The sequence below is a fragment of the Penaeus monodon genome, unplaced genomic scaffold (assembly GCF_015228065.2).
Source record: "Penaeus monodon isolate SGIC_2016 unplaced genomic scaffold, NSTDA_Pmon_1 PmonScaffold_1836, whole genome shotgun sequence".
In the NCBI taxonomy this organism is placed as follows: Eukaryota; Metazoa; Arthropoda; class Malacostraca; order Decapoda; family Penaeidae; genus Penaeus; species Penaeus monodon.
The window spans coordinates 1-18,744 of record NW_023647883.1 but is presented as its reverse complement, the minus strand read 5'-3'; the positions used below and the strand labels follow the sequence as shown (position 1 = coordinate 18,744).

The 18,744-nt window shown below is 31.8% G+C and overlaps 1 non-coding gene across 1 annotated transcript; it reads right to left on the bottom strand.

Moving 5' to 3' along the window:
- Positions 1 to 13,617: 13,617 nt before the first annotated feature.
- Trnal-aag lies at positions 13,618 to 13,699 on the bottom strand. The gene has a single exon. It is a non-coding gene; the product is annotated as a tRNA-Leu (tRNA).
- Between the last annotated feature and the right edge of the window lie 5,045 nt (positions 13,700 to 18,744).

The following is an 18,744-nucleotide window of genomic DNA, read 5'->3' as shown; positions in this document are numbered from 1 at the left end:
GATTTTTGTATGTTATTTTTTATATTCATTTTTTGCTGTAATTTTATATAAATTTTGCATTTTTGGGATTTTAAAAAAGCATTTTTGCATGTTGTTTTACATATGCATTTAGGGATTTTTTATATTTTTTTTACATGCATGTAGATGTATTAATATGCATTTTGTAGTATGTATGTAGGTTTTTTATGGGGAGTATGTTTGTATTATATATTTATTTATAAAAATTTTATATATGCCTGTATATATTTTATATATTGTTTTAAAGCAAGTATGATGTATTGATATTGCTTTTTGGGATGTATATTGTTTTTTTATATGCAAATTTTTGCATGTATGTATTTTTTGCAAAGTATCCCCTCGATAGGGAATTTAACGTTTTTAGGGGCAAAATTGTTGTATGTTCCCATTGCCGGGGAGTTGCTAACACTATTATGATATCTATGGTTATATTAAAATTTTACTAAATAGGTAGATGCAGGTGATAATAACCTTTTGGGAGGGAAATCACCATTCCCTGTATTTTCCCCCCAAAAATTTTTATTTATCTTAAGGAAAAGCATAGGGGAAAGGGAGGTTTATAAAGTTATTAAAAATAATGATAATTTCTTTTTGATAGTTTTTGGGAAATTTTTTTTTAAAAAAGTTTTCATATGGTTTTCAATACAAGAGGGATATTACGGGGGAGGAAGGAAGATCTAGGAACTGTTTGAAAATTTTTTTCAGCAGAAAATTTTGTTATTGTTCTAAACCCCCGTTATTTTTAATTTTTAGGTATCTATTAGATAGCCCCCTTAGAATAAAAAGGAAAACCCCACCCCCCACACCCCGGAATATTGTATAAGTTCCTGTCCCACACAAAGCCGGGGTTTTTTCATCATTCTTTCTGATGCAAATTTAATCTGTCTTGACTAAGAACTTCCCCTTTATTGACTCTTTTTAAATACTACTGCGTTTTGAGATATTTGTCAAATGAAAAAAAAATACTAAAACCAATATTGTATGTTGTCTTCCCTTTTTGATGTGAAGGAGCATGTTAAAAATGAATAAACCCCGCCAAAATTTTACTTTCGTTAATAACTGAAAAATAATTTTTGTTGAAAAGGTATAAACAGGAAATTTAGAAAAAAACCCCATGCCAGTCCCTTTCAGTTTTTTGCAAAAGGTGATCGTTTTAAATTTTTTGATTCCAAAAGAAGCGGGGAAAAAATAAAGTAATTTTGATTTTTCCCCCCCCCCGTGTAATGTGATTTTGCCCTTTAAACCCCACTGTTCTCAAGTAAGTTTAAAAGGGTGTTCAGGGAAATTTTCAGATATAAATAAATAAGCTCACGGGTTTAGGTGTTTTGAAAAATGGGAGTTTTAAAAATGAAGAATATACCGCAAATAAATCGAAACTTGCAACAATATTCGTTTTTTGAACAAATTTCCCCCACTTCCGATGGAAACAGATGTTCTACCCCAAAATATATTTCACAGTGCTGGCGCCCCGTCTAAAAGCAAACCCCAGGAGGCGAAAGAGCGAGAAAAGAGAGATCTTAGCCAAAAAACAAATTGAGTTCTTCGTTTATCAGAACCTTCAGAACCGCATACATTTTAAATATAAGCGAATTCTAAATTTATTTCATTCTATTTGAGCACAGTAAAATACAAGGTTTTGGAAGAAGATCGGGTTTCCCTTTATTTTATCATCAACATATTGTTATGATATCGCAAAGGCAGTGCAACTTTATCAATTTACCGGGCCCTGACGCATAAAGCGGATACCGGTGCAAAAGTCAGGTTAAAAAATTTAAAAACACAGACATTTTATCAAATTACTTCGGATCGGGGAAAAAATATAGATGACCACCGCAGCAGCTTCCTTCTTTTTTGGTTTCGATAGGGGTATCACACCCCTTTCTCAGGCTTCAAGAGACTCTCCCGATCCACAAACGCCAAAACTTATCAAAGTTCCTTTTGTTCCTAAGTGCACACAAAATCCTGGGGTCCCGTTGGAGGGTGCCTGTGGAGGCAGTTGCTTTTCCGCAAAAGGGATTGCGGGAAAAAGAGAAGGATCGGTGGGGGGTCCCCCCGGGCAAAAAAAGCTCCCCTTTTCGCGGAGAAGATTTGTATACCCAAGAGAGAGGGGGGGAGTGACTTTTTAAAAATTTAAAAGACGGATTTAAAAAAATGTGCATGTAACTCATTTCACTTTTTAAATTTTTATTCTAATACTTATCACTTAAAAAAAATAAAAAATTTTTTTTTCTCAGCATCCCTTTTTTTCCTTTAACACGAAGTACCCAAACAATGGGAAAACCCGTTAAAAAAGTGTATAATAACGGCCTTCCTATTTTGGTTTTGTGTTGATCAACTTCAGTTATTAAAATTTTTGTGTCGTAATTTTTTTTGGCTAATAGTAGGAAAAAAAGGTAATTAGTTCTTTCTGGGATCCCCAAAAACAATCTTCCTTTTTGCTTTTTGTTTCCTCTGTGCGTTATCGATTAGGAATCCAAATTTCAGCATTTTACCCTTTTTAAAAATTCACAACATAATTTATATAAATCATAAAAAGTCAATCGTACAAATACACATAATCAAAAAAAAAAAAACTTTTATAAATAAAATACTTAAAGCCCCACACACACACACACCACACCAAAACATATATAAATAAAATATATAATATATTATATATTATATATATAATATTTTATATATATATATATAATAATTAATACAATTTAATTCCCTGCATACATACTGATACATTTCAAATTTCCCTACATACTCCCTAGTACTACTCCAAATTAATACTTGGGATATACATACTTTATACTACATACTTATACATACATTTCTTCATACATACATACTTTATACATACAACTTCATACATACATACTTATACATACCCCCCCCTTCATCATACAAAATTCATACATACATCCCTTTATACATGGGGAAATCAATACATGCATTTAAATTTATACAACAGACAGGGCAGACGTAAATTAATACATAGATACACAAAAGAGAGGGCATACTTGGGAAATAGTTAATACTTTCATGCAAAAATACTTTAAATACAGCATTTCATACTTAATAAACATAATACATATATACATGTAACATTTCAAAATAAATTAATACACATACCTACTTAAAAACATGCATACATTTAAAAAATATATGTATAGCATATACCGAAAATACATACTTTACATACATACATTTTTACATATATATATTAAAAAAAACATACATTTAAAAATACTACAAATTTTAAAATAAAATACATTATTTAAAACATACATTTACCCAAAAAATTTCCCTACAAATTAAAATACATACATTATACATTTCATAAATTTATACAACATACATTTACATACATTTCATTTAAAAAAAATACAAAAATTTTAAAATAAAATCCCTTTAATACATACATTTTTTTCATACATACATTTTTAAATAAATACATTAAATACATACATTTATAATAAAATACATTTTTTTTTAACCCTCATACATTTTTACATACATACATTATACATAATTTCAATTTTTACATAATACATTTAATACATAATTATACATACATATTCAAAAAACATACATTATACAAATATACATTTTACATACATGCATTTTTACTACATGCATTATACATTTCATACTTCAAACATACATACCCTTTTACATGCATACCCATACATTCATACTTCATACAAAACCCTAATTCATAAAATACATACTTCATACATTAATACTTATACAAAACATAATCCATACCCTACATAGATTTTGTAAACATATTTTAAAATAAATTAATACAACAATCCATAGTTAGTACGAACATACCTATTACATATAACATACATAATACATATTGCCTTTTTACGTACATAATTAAAAATATATGATGTATAATACATATGTAAAAAGACATATGCATATATATGCGACTAAATGGATATATTCATACATACATACTAAAAAGAAAGGAACATAACTAATACATTTTATATTTAATTTCATGAATATTTAATGGATACATACTTTCATACATACTTAATAAAATGCCCCACTGTAATTATATGAGTAAACATACATGTTATATTTTTAAAAAAAATCAAATATAATTTCTTGAAAACCCTTTTTCCATCCAGGTTTTAGAAGTGTTTTAAAGCGATCAGATGAGTACCTTAAATATATTTTCTTATATCGGTATTGATATAACGACAGATTGATACTACGAAACGGTACTGCGAAATGCAAAAGAGGAAATAGGAATTGATTTTCACTTTTTTTTTACAATTTGTCTATTAATTTATTCATTCCTTAATTGCGAATTTTGCTATCTTTTCTTATTAGAACTGATTACTGTTACCTTATTACTAGATGCTGTAGTTCGCTAAAGCATGTTTTTTTCTTTTTTGACATACCATAATCAACTTCATATTTTCTCCCTCCATTTTCATTTACTATCGTACACACACCAGCATTTCGCCCATCATACTCTCAACACCAGCATTTCTTGAAGTATTATAGACTATTGCTAAATGGAGGCACGCCATATGCATGAGACTAGCAAAGACACTGCTGTTACCACCAATAGAATATACTTCATAAAAAGAAATTAAATATGGATTTATTTAAATGCATATTTACTTTAAAGTTAATATTAGACATGATTCTTTTATTAATATTTACAGTAGAGTTATCTGCGAATGTTTTTAAACATAATAGATCTTCTCAATGATTTATTACCTCCTGAAAAAGTGAGGATGTGAGCCTAATATGAATCCTGACATAAATCTTAGCTTTGTCTTCTTGACATTAATTTATGTTCTATAACTCCTTACTGGAAATGCCATTTGGCATGTCGGCGTATCTATGATGACACGTCAAGCAATCGGTAAAGTGCTGTAAGCTCTGGGACTCGAACCCAAGCCTCCGAAGAGACTGGTGCCTTAAACCAGCGCCTTAGACCGTTCGGCCACGCTACTTATTCATATAAAAAATGCCTTTATCAAATCGTCCAACTGTTTTTGTACTACCCATTAAATGTCATTTTGTGAGAATAAATGCCTACTCTCTGGAATACAAAGAAATGGAAACGATCGCACACAGTCAAAAAAGCTGCAGGAACCGGATGGAACTACGGCAGGTAATGTTCTGAATTCCTGTATTATACAGTTCACCAACATCAGATTTCTGAATTTATCATAAGTAGGTGAATTCTAAATATCCGAAGAGTTTTACAACTTGAAAGGAAAGGAAAAGCAACAAACACAGTATTGGACGTGTAGGTTCAGTTTTTCGGTTGAAATATTACTCAAAACGCAATAGTTAAAAGACTGAATGAAGGAAGTTTTTGGCCAAGACAGATTGAATTTAAGACAGAAAGTATGATGCTAAAAAATCCGGCATTGTGAAGGACAGGAACTCACAACTGAAATCTTATGTTCTTGTGTGTATGTGTGGTTCCAATTATGCATGGATACATATTTTTTACTCTCAAATAGATTTTCCTACAATGAAAAATAACGGTGTGTAGAGCAGATTGTTTCAGTATATAACGAACCATCACTGTTTGATTAGAAAGTAATGTTTGGCTTATAGGAGCAAATTCATTCTGCTGAATACAATTTCTACTCAGATTCCTTACGTTCATTTCTACAGTTCCTTCCTTCATTAATATATCACTTGTTCACTACTTCTCTCATAACATATGTAATCCTTTTTATAAACACGATTATCAATTTCTTTGCAATTGCCAAACGATGACGTATCAGAAGTATTGATCCTTATGTTTAGTAACCTTATAAAACCTACCATCCCCATGCGATCATCAAAATAAATAAAACAAACCGAGTGAAGAAAACATAGAATGGTGGTTTTCCTGTTAAATGTATTGTTACTTGTATCTAACTCTCTAGTGCATATTAATATAACCTTGTCTAAAACGGAAACATCAGGTAATTCCGTCTTTCTCTGTAAACGATATTTGTTAATCTTGAAGATATGTTCCGACCACATTATAAATGAATTGGCTGAAAATATTATTGAGATCATTCATTCATTCCATTTGTAAATCATTTAAATACGCGGTACGAGGTATGCGTGAAACATACAGGTTAAAGGTTAGATCATGTCACACTTTATCATATTAGTCTGGATTGGAATACTATTCATTAACTACTTCAGCAGTTTCCATCATTTCTCAGATGTCAAAAGAGTTATCTGTTCCACAAAAGTATAATATTTATGATTTTTAAATAAATATGCATTTAAACAATTCCATATTTCCTTTTTTCAACCGTAAATGTAATATTTTTAATGTATACATGTACATTTATTAAATATCAATACATACATATCAGTGTTAAATGTGTATACATGCATATATGTATTAAATATGTATATATGCATATATATATTAAATTTATATGTATTAAAAACATATATGGATTAAGTTTATATGTATGTAATAAGTATATGTTCGTATGAAGTATGTATGTATGTATCATTTATATGTATGCATATATGTATTAACATGTATACATGCATTTATGTATTAAATATGTATACATGCATATATGTATGAAATATGTATCCATATGTGCATGTATGCATTAAGTTTATATGTATTAAATATGTATACATACATATATGTATCAACTATGTATATAAGCATATATATATATATATATATATATATATATATATATATATATATATATATATAATGTATATATACATATATATAATGTTATGATTATATGTATCAAATATGTATATTTGCATATATGCATTATGTTTATATGTATATAACAAGTATATGTTCGTATGAAGCATGTATGTTTGTATATATTATGTAAGTGTATGTGTACATACGTATGATTTCTATGTACGTATGACATATGTATATGTGTATTTACGTATATATGTATATATTATGTATGCATTTATATATGTGTATTTATATATACGTATTTATGTATGCATACATACATGTATGTATGCATGCATAGATACATGTATGTATGCCTGCATGCATACATACATGTATGTACTAATTTTGTATGTATTAATTGTTGAATACACTAATTTTGTATGTATTAAGTATTGCACTGAATACTGAAAGTATTGTACTGAATAAGTATATATGCATTAAGATATGTCGATTAAAAACATTCATAAAAGTAATAAATTAAACATGGAATGGCTTATATACACATTTATTTAATATTTGTCATTTAAAGATTGCATAAAGTCACTCCTCCCTCTCTGCTTCGTAAACTAATCTTCTCCGTGCAAAGGGAGCCTCTGACAAACGGTCACCAAAACTTTCTCTTCTTTCGATTGCCTTCGCGGCAGGCAACCGCCTCCGCCACAGGCATCTCCAACGGGGATCCCAGGATGTGGTGTGCACATAGAAACACCGTCAGTAACTTTTGATATAATTGGCGTTTTTTTGAAGCGGGAAAGGTCTCTTGAAGCATGAGAAATGGGTGTTGGATATCCATATCAAAAGAAAGGGGAAAAACACGGAAGTTGCGCGGTGGTCATCGTACGGTATTCTGATCTGAAATAATGTGATGAAATGTGCTGTGATTGACTTTTAACCCGACTCTTCCCCGCGTATCCCCAAGTCAGGAAAGGGTTTTAAGCGACGACAAATTGGGGTTCTTCATCAGAATCATTTCATACTAGAGATATATTTCTGAAGGAAGGGAAATCTAAGAAATCAGCATAAGTAACGTGGGTAGAATTGTATTAATCAGAATAGTTTTGTTTTCTATGAGTCAAACAGTTAGCTCCTACACGTACCGTGATATTTCGTTACATAATAATCAGATCTACTTTACATACCCTTATTTTCAGTGATAGGAATATTTATGAAATAATTAAAGAAAAGACATCCAGGAATATCTGAAAGTACACATGCACGCATATATGATTTCAATTAGGACTTCCTGTCCTTCACAATGCCTTTTTCTTACCATAAGTTTTTCAGGTGTAAATTAATTTTTTACTTGACTGTGAGCTTTCTTCATCGCCTCTTTCTTCTACTACATTACGGAATATTTGTTTAAACGAACCTACCCTTTCAAAATTGGGTATGTTGCCGCCCCTTACCTAATATACAAGAGGGGTGTAAAACTCTTCGGATATGCAACGCCGGTTTTCACTTACTAGTGTTAATTTCAGATATATGATATTCGCGGAATATATCATACAGGACTAAGAAAATAACATGCCGTAGACCCTACCAGCCCCTGCGCTTTCTTTGCCTGTATGCGATCGTTTCCATTTCTTTGAATTTATTTTGTATCTTTTTTGGGGGGGAGAGGAAGGGGCATAGCAAAGCGAAGCTGGAATTTATTCCCGCAAGATGACATTTGATATATAAGTAGTTCAGCAATTTGAAAAAGTGGCATTTCTGTAAAGATAAAATAGGTAGCGTGGCCGAGTAGTCTAAAGCGCTGGCTTTAGGGACTAGTCTCTTCGGGGGCGTGGGTTCGAGTCCTACCTTTTAGATTTCATTCTTGTTTTCCATGAGTTAAGGAAATTTTCCCAGTACCTTAAAATTTAAGTTTTTTTTCCCTCATTTTTATTCTTATTTATTTTTTTATTCATTTTATGATTTTAAAAAACAAGGCAAACATTTTCATAATGTAGCCGATTTCTTTGCCCTTCTTACTAGATACTGCAAGCATTCTATTACATTTTTAATTACCTTTCTTGAAATTTCCCCTCTCTTTTCGCACACATCAAGACTGACTCTTCGATCACTTAATGGTTCGTTCCTCCTCTCATGTTTCAACTTTAAATCTAGCTCATCTTGACCAAGATATTCTTTCCGCGTCTTATCTATTTATACAAGTATTATGGAGACACGTGATACGAAATAGGACAATTAGCAAATGCGTGTCAACCCCATCATCCATAACACCAATAGGTGGTGCACAAAGGAAAATCTGGATTTTTATACACTTGGCGTTCATGAAAGAGGAATGTCTCTAGAAACCTGAGAAACAGTCGTGATAGCCATATCAAAAGAACGGGATAGAGGGAATTTACATAGTGGTCATCGGACAGTATTCTGACCGGGAAAAATGATGTGATGAAAATGTAACGTGATCTGACCTTTAACCTGGCTGTTTCACCACCCAAACCGAAATCAGGAAAGGTTAAAACGGGCATCAGAGTAAATTATATGACCCCAATATGAATGCTTGACGTACGAATCCACGCCTCCGAAGGGGACTGGTGCCTTAAACCAGCGCCTTAGACCGTTTGGGCCACCTGATCAGGGTAAAAAGCATTTGCCTCTTTATTAATGGGTTCGAACAGCTTACATACTCCCCATGAAATGTTACTGGCGAGAATAATTTCCTGATTCGCTTTGCGTCGCCCCACTACCCTCAAAAGAAATGGAAAAAGACCACATACATACAAAGAAGCAGAAGGAACTGATGGGAAACTATGACAATATAATTTTCTAGATTAGGAATATCATATTTCTGAAATAAACATGAGTAGGTGAAATGTGGCGATGGAGTGGAAGTTTTATAACCCTCCTGAATGCAGGGAAGCAACATACCCAGTATTTGATGAAAGAGGTAACAATAAAGTTTTTTAGTCAAAATAAACTTAATTGCTGCCTAGAAAGAATTGGCTAATGTGAAGGATATTTCTACCATTGAAAAAATGTTGTGTAGAGCAGATCTGTTTCTTATGTAAAGAAAATATCATTTTGCGGGGTAGAATCTTATGTTTGACTTCAGCAATATATTTAGGGAAAAAAGACAAGGATCACATACTCTTTTTTAACCATATAAAATTTTTTTATAAAAAGGATTATCAATTTCTTTATAATTGTCCAACATATAAAAAAGAAATTTTCATGTGGATATTTTTGTCACTTTTAAAATCGTCCAACAACTTATATAGGCTCATTAAATGTCATCAAGCGAGAATAAATTCCAGCTTCGTTGGAATAAAAAGAAATTAAAACGATAAATCACTGAAAAGAAACTGCGGGAAAACTGGCATGTGTTTTTTCTCAATCCTGTATCATACAGTTAAACAATATCAGATTTCTGAAATTAACACAAGTAAGTGAAATTTGGCGATGGATATTCGAGTTTTACAATGCTCCTGCACATCAGTAAAGGAAGAGCAACATACAATATTGGATTGGAAGGTCATTTTTTTCGTTTGACAAATATCTCATAACGCAGTAGATAGATTGAATTTGCATCAGAAAGAATGGTGAAAAGAATCCGGCATTGTGAAGAAAAGGACCTCATATAATATGTCATGGGGTGCGGTGTGGTTCCAATTATTCAAAGGTGCATATTTGTCAATTTTCTAATAGATATTCCTGCAATTAAAAATAACGGTGTGTAGAACAGTGACAAAATTTTTCTGCTGAAAAAATTTCTTCATTTCCCTAGATCGGCAAGCAGCCGCCTCCACTACAGTCATCTTCACCGTGATCCCAGGATGTGGTGTACGCCATAGGAACATCATCAGGAACTTTTAATAAAATTTGATCTTTTGAAGCGTTTGGTGTGGAACCGGAAATATAATGTTTGAAGTAATCTCACTGGAAATAGGTTTTGCTTCTCGGAGTATCTATAAGGACATTCTAGTAACAAACTCCGAAGAAATGATCCTATTTGGGATTTGTTTTGACCTTAGAAGGAACAGGTAAAGGAATTAGGTTAAACAACAGTGATTTAACTTGTGAACAACTCCGCCATTGCTTAACTTATCTGACTCGTGGATACCCCGGTGCAAAAGTCAGGTTTAAAAGTCAAATCACAGCACATTTCATCCCCATTACTTCAGATCGGAAAACTATACGATGACCACCGCAGCAATTCCCTCTTTCCGTTTCTTCTGATATGGATATCACACCCATTTCTCAGGCTTCAAGAGACTCTCCTGATCCCAAACGCCAATCGTATCAAAAGTTCCTGATAATGTTCTTATGTGCACACCACATCCTGGGATCCCGTTGGAGATGCCTGTGGTGGGAGGCGGTTGCCTGCCGTAGAAGGGCATTGCGGAAGACGAGAAGGTTCGGTGAGCGTCGGTCAGAAGCCCCCTTTGCGCGGAGAAGATTAGTAAAACGAAGCAGAGAGGGAGGAGTGACTTTATACAATCTTTAAAAACGACGGATATTAAATAAATGTGTATGTAACTCTTTCCCACGTTTAATTTCTATTCTAATACTTACACTTAAAAAAATATCTTTTTCTCAGCATCTTTTCTTATCATTGAGAACACGAAGTACAAGCAATGCAACCAAATTAAAATGTGTATATAAACGGCCTTCTTATTCTGGTTTTGTTTTGATCAACTTCAGTTATTAATTATGTGCCGTATTTATTGGCTGCAATAGTAGAAAACAGGTAATAAGTTCTTAATGGGATCCCCAAATCAATCTTCCTTCCGCCTTCTGGGCCTTTTTGCGATTATACGATTAGGTAATCCATTGCATGCATATACCCTTTATAATATTTACAACATACATACTTGATACACATCATACAAACATACAGTCGTACAAATACATATAATCATACAAAACGTTCATACATACTACTTAATACATTATATATTTTAATATATATATATATATATTATATATATATATATATATATATATATTATAAAATACTCTTCATGCATACATACTGCATACATGCATATTCCATACATACTTCATACATACATACATACTTCATGCATACATACTTAATACATACATAATACATATATACATGTATACATGCAAAATACATATATATACACATACATACTTAATACATGCATACATAAAAAATATATGTATATGCATATAAGACACAAGACATACTTATACATACATACATTATACATAACATACAAATACATTAAATAACATTATACATACATACATTATACATGCATACATTATACATGCATACATTATACATGCATGCATTATACATGCATGCATTATACATGCATGTATTATACATGCATACATTATACATGCATACATTATACATGCATACATTATACTGCATACATTATACATGCATACATTATACGTGCATATATTTATACATACATACATTATACGTACATACATTATACGTACATACATTATACATACATACATTATACATACAACATTATACATACAATACATTATACATCATAATTTTAAACATACATACATTATACATACATACATTATAAATACATACTTAAAACAACATACTTCATACATACAAACTCAACATAATACTTCATACACACATACTCATAATTACATACATACTTCACACATTCATACTTCATACATTCATACTCCATAACATACAAGATATGTAATACATATATACATGCAAACATATATACATACTTAATACATACATACATATCCATAGTTAATACAAAACAACCTATTACATATATACATACAAAATACATACATGCCTTTATACGAAACATAATTAATACCTATATGCATGTATACATACATATGTAAAAGACATATGCATATATGCAGACTAAAGGGATATATTCATACCTACATACTAAATGCATGGATACATAAACTAATAATAATATATATATATATACATATATATATATAATATATATATATATATATATATATATATAATATTTTTAAATACTTGAATACATACATGTATACATACATGCATACATACTTAATACATGAGCACTCGTATATATGAGTAATACATATATGAATATATTTATAAATAAATCAAATATACATTTTCTTGAACCTACTCTCTCATCCAGGATTTAGAAGTGTTTTAAAGCGATCAGATGAGTACCTTAAATATATTTTCTTATAGCAGTATTGATATAACGACAAATTGATACTATAATGTCAACTTCATAACGGTACTGCGAAATACAAAAGAAGAAATAGGGAATTGATTTTCACTTTTTTTTTTACAATTTGTCTATTAATTTATTAATTCCTTAATTGCGAATTTTTCAATCTCTTCTTATTAGAACTGATTACTTTACCGTATTACTTATGCTGTAGTTCGCTAAAGCATTTTTTTTTTTTTTTTTTTTTTTTCTCTTTTGACATACCATAGTCAACTTCATATTTTCTCCCCCCATTTCCATTTTCTATCGTACACACACCAGCATTCGCCCCTCATACTCTCAACACCAGCATTTCTTGAAGTATTATAGACTATTGCTAAATGGAGGCACGCCATATGCATGAGACTAGCAAAGACACTGCTGTTACCCACCGATAGAATAAACTTCATAAAAAGAAATTAAAAAATGGATTTATTTAAATGCATATCTACTTTAAAATTAATATTAGGCATTATTTTTATTAATATTTACAGTAGAGTTATCTGCGAATGTTTTTAAACATAATAGATCTTGTCAATGATTTATTACTTCCTGAAAAGTGAGGATGTGAGCCTAATATGAATGCCTGACATAAATATTAGCTTTGTCTTCTTGACATTAATATATGTTCTATACCTCCTATTGGAAATGCGATTTTGCCTCTCAGCGTATCTATGATGACACGCCAAGCAATCGGTGAATTGCTAAAAGCTCTGGCAGCGGTGGGACTCGAACCCACGCCTCCGAAGAGTCTGGTGCCTTAAACCAGCGCCTTAGACCCCTCGGCCACGCTACCTATTCATAAAGCAAAAAAAATGTCTTATCAAAATGTTTTTGTACTACCCATTAAATGTCATTTTGTGAGAATAAATGCCAGCTCTCTGGAATACAAAGAAATGGAAAACGATCACACACAGTCAAAAAAGCTGCAGGAACTGTATGGAAATACGGCAGGTAATGTTCTGAATCCTGTATTATACAGTCACCAAACATCAGATTTCTGAATTTATCATAAGTAGGTGAATTCTAAATATCCGAAGAGTTTTACAACTTGAAAGGAAAGGAAAAGCAACAAAACACAGTATTGGACGTGTAAGTTCAGTTTTTCGGTTTTAAAAATTATCATAACGCAATAGTTAAAAAAGTGAATTAAGAAAGTTTTTCGCCAAGACAGATTGAATTTAAAAATAGAAGTATGATGCTAAAAAATCCGGCATTGTGAAGGAAAAGGGAAATCACAACTGAAAAAATTATGTTCTTGTGTGTATGTGTGGTTCCAGTTATGCTAGGATACATATTTTTTACTCTCAATAGATTTTTCCTACCCAAAGAAAAAATAACGGTGTGTAGAGCAGATTGTTTCATTATATAACGAACCTCACTCTTTGATTAGAAGGTAATGTTTGGCTTACAGGAGCAAATTTATTCTTCTGAATACAATTTCTACTCAGATTCCTTATGTTCATTTCTACAGTTTTCCCTTTCCCTTTATTAATATATCACTTGTTCAATCTTCCTCATAACATATGTAATCCTTTTTATAAACACGATTATCAATTTCTTTGCAATTGCCAAACGATGGGCGTATCAGAAGTATTGATCCTTAATGTTTAGTAACCCTTTTAAAACCTACCATCCCCATGCGATCATCAAAAAAGATAAAACAAACTGAGTGAAGAACACATAGAATGGTGATTTCCTGTTAAATGTATCATTGCTTGTATCTAACTCTCTAGTGCATATTAATATAACCTTTTCTAAACGGAAACATCAGGTAATTCCGTCTTTTTCTGTAACCGATATTTGTTAATCTTGAAGATATGTCCCGACCACATTATAAATGAATTGGCCCGAAAATATTATTGGGTTAGTCATTCTTCATTCCATTTGTAAATCATTTAAAAAAACGCGGTACGAGGTATGCGTGAAACATACAGGTTAAAGGTTAGATCATGTTTACCACTTTATCATATTGTTGGATTGGAATACTATTCATAAAATACTTCAGCAGTTTCCATCGTTTCTCAGATGTCAAAAGAGTTATCTGTTCCACAAAAGTAAAATATTTATGATTTTAAATAAATATGCATTTAAATAATTCCATATTTCCTTTTCTCAACCGTAAAAAGTAATATTTTTTAATGTTTTACATGTATATGTATTAAATATTTTATACATACATATCTGTGTTAAAAGTGTATACATGCATATATGTATTAAATATGTATATATGCATATATATATTAAATTTATAGTATTAAACACTATATGCATATATGTATGTTTATATTTATATATTTATATGTATGTAATAAGTTTTATCTTTGTATGAGTATGTATGTATGTATCATTTATATGTATGTAATCGTATGTATATATGTATATGTATGTATGTATGTATTATGTATATATGTGTGTATGCATTTAAATTTATATCTATTAAATATGTATACATACATATATGTATCAACTATGTATATAGCATATATATATATATATAATATCTATATATATATATATATATATATATATATATATATATATATATATATTATGATTATATGTATCAAATATGTATGTTCTTTTATGCATTATGTTATATGTATATAGCAAGATATGTTCGTATGAAGCATGTATGTTTGTATATATTTATGTATGTATCATGTATGTGTATGTGTACATACGTATGTATGATGTCTATGTATGTATATGTATGTATGCCCTGTATGTATATATGTATGTATTACGTATGTATGTAAGATACGTATGTATGTATGATGCAAGATACATGTATGTATGCCTGCATGCATACATACATGTATGTACTAATTCTGTATGTTTAAATATTGAATACACTAATTTTGTATGTATTAAATATTGCATTGAAAAACTGAAAGTATGTACTGAATAAGTATATATGCATTAAGATATGTCGATTAAAACCAAGTAAATAAAATTAAACATGGAAGGTTTATATACACATTTTATATAAAATTTGTCATAAAAGATTGCATAAAAGTCACTTCTCCCTCTCTACTTCGTATACCAATCTTCTCCGCGCAAAGGGAGCCTCTGGGCGACGCTCAACGATCCGTCTGGTCTTTCGCATTGCCCTTCTGCGGCAGGCAATGCCTCCGCAGCAGGTATCTCCAACGGGATCCCAGGATTTTGGTGTGCACATAGAAACATCGTCAGGAACTTTTGATACAATTGGCGTTTGTGAAGCAGGAAGGTCTTTTGAAGCAGAGAAATGGGTGTGATATCCATATCAAAGAAAAAGGGAAACAAAGGAAGTTGCTGCGGTGGTCATCGTACAGATTCCGATCTGAAGTAATGTGATGAAATGGCTGTGATTTTACTTTTAACCCGACTCTTCCCCCGCGTTTTCCCCAAGTCAGGTAAGGTTAAGCGAAAGACAAATTGAGTTCTTCATCAGAACCATTTCATACTAGAGATATATTTCTGGGAAGGGAAAGGGGAAAACTAAGAATTGTAGAAATCAGCATAAGCAACGTGGGTAGAAATTTTATTAATCAGAATAGTTTTGTTTTCTATGAGTCCCAAAAAATTAGCTCCTACACGTACCGTGATATTTCGTTACTAATAATCAGATCTACTTTATTTTCAGTGACAGGATTACTTATGAAAGAATTAAACAAAAGACATCCAGGATTATCTGAAAGTACACATGCACGTACATATGATTTCAATTAGGACTTCCTGTCCTTCACAATGCCTTTTTCTTACCATAATTTTTCAGATGTAAATTCATTTTTTACTTGACTGTGAGCTTTCTACATCGCCCCTTTCTTTTGCTGCTTTACGGAATATTTGTTAAACGAACCTACCCTTTCAAAAATTAGGTATGTTGCGCCCTTACCTAATATACAAGAGGGTGTAAAACTCTTCGGATATGCAACGCCGGATTTAACTTACTCGTGTTAATTTCATATATATGTATTCGTGGACTATATAATACAGGACTAAGAAAATTTACATGCCGTAGACCCTACCAGCTCCTGCGCTTTATTTGCCTGTATGTGATCGTTTTTCCCTTTCTTTGAATTTATTTTGTATTTTTTTTTTGTGGGGAGAGGAAGGGACATAGCAAAGCTGGAATTTATTCCGCAAGATGACATTTAATATAAAGTAGTTCAGCAATTTGATAAAGTGGCATATTTTTTGTAGATGAATAGGTAGCGTGGCCGAGTAGTCTAAAGCGCTGGTTTTAGGGACTAGTCTTTCGGGGGCGTGGGTTCGATCTACCGTTTTAGATTCATATCTTGTATTCCAAGAGTTAAGGAATCTTCCAGATACCTTTAAAAATATCTTTGTTATATCGATATTTTAATATGGCGACAATATAATAAAGGAACCCTAATGGTAATGGAAACACGCAAGAACAAAGGGCAAATCATTTTCACCAAGTATTTTTCCTCATCTTCATTCTTATTTACTTTTACTTATTTATGATTTTAAAAGACAAGGCAAACCTTTTCTTACCTTTTACCTTCTACTAGATACTACATGCATTCTATTACATTTCTTAATACATCAAGACGACTCTTCATTCACTTAATGGTTCGTTCCTCCCCTCATGTTGTCAACTTTAAATTTGAAACTCATCTTTAGCAAGATCTTCTTTCCGCGTTTTATCTATTTATACAAGTAATATGGAGACACGCGATACGCATAGGACAAACGAGAAATATGTGTCAACACATCATCCATAACACCAATGGTGTGCACAGAGAAACATCTGGATTTTTATACACTTGGCGTTCATGAAGAGGAATGTCTTAGTAACATGAAAACAGTCATGATATCCATATCAAAAAGAACGGGAAAGAGGGAAGTTACATAGTGGTCATCGGACAGTATTCTGACCGGAAATGATGTGATGAAATGTAACGTGAGGGTTTAAGGGTAAGGTTAAACGGGGGTATCAGAGTTAATCATATGACCCCAATATGAATGCCTGACGTACGAATCAACGCCTCCGAAAAGACTGGTGCCTTAAACCAGCGCCTTAGACCGCTTGGCCACCTGATCATGTACAAAACATTTTCCTCTTTATTTAAAACGTCCAACAGCTTATATACTACCCATGAATGTTATCTGGCGAGAATAATTTTCCGATTCGTTTTTTCGTTTGCCCCCCCACCCCCAAAGAAATGGAAAAGACACCCCACAGGCAAAAAAGCAGAAGGAAAATGATGGGAACTATGACAATATAATTTTATCATATCATATTTTTTTTAAAATTTAAAATGAGTAGGTGAAATGTGGCGATAGATCTGCGAAGTTTTACAACCCTCCTGAATGCAGGGAAAGCAAACATAACCTAGTATTGGATAAAGAGGCAACAAAAAGTTCTTAGTCAAGATAAAATTGATTGTGCCTAGAAGGAATTGGCCAATATGAAGGATATTTCTATCATTGAAAATGATGTTGTGTAGACCAGATCTGGGAAAAGACACGGATCACATTCGTTTTAACATGTCAATCCTATTTATTGTTCAACATATAAAAAAAAATTCGTGGCAAATTTTTTGCCCCTTTATCAAAACGTCCAACAACTTATATAGTGCTCATTAAATGTCATCAAGCGAGAATAAATTCAGCTTCGTTGGAATACAAAGAACTGAAAACGATCACACATGCAAAGAAATTGCAGAAAATGGCATGTGTTTTTTTCTTAATCCTGTATTATACAGTTAAAGCAATATCAGATTTTTGAAATTAACACAAGTAAGTGAAATTTGGCGATGGATATTCGAGTTTTACAATGCTCCTGCACATCAGTAAAGGAAGAGACAATACAATATTTGGGTTAGGTTC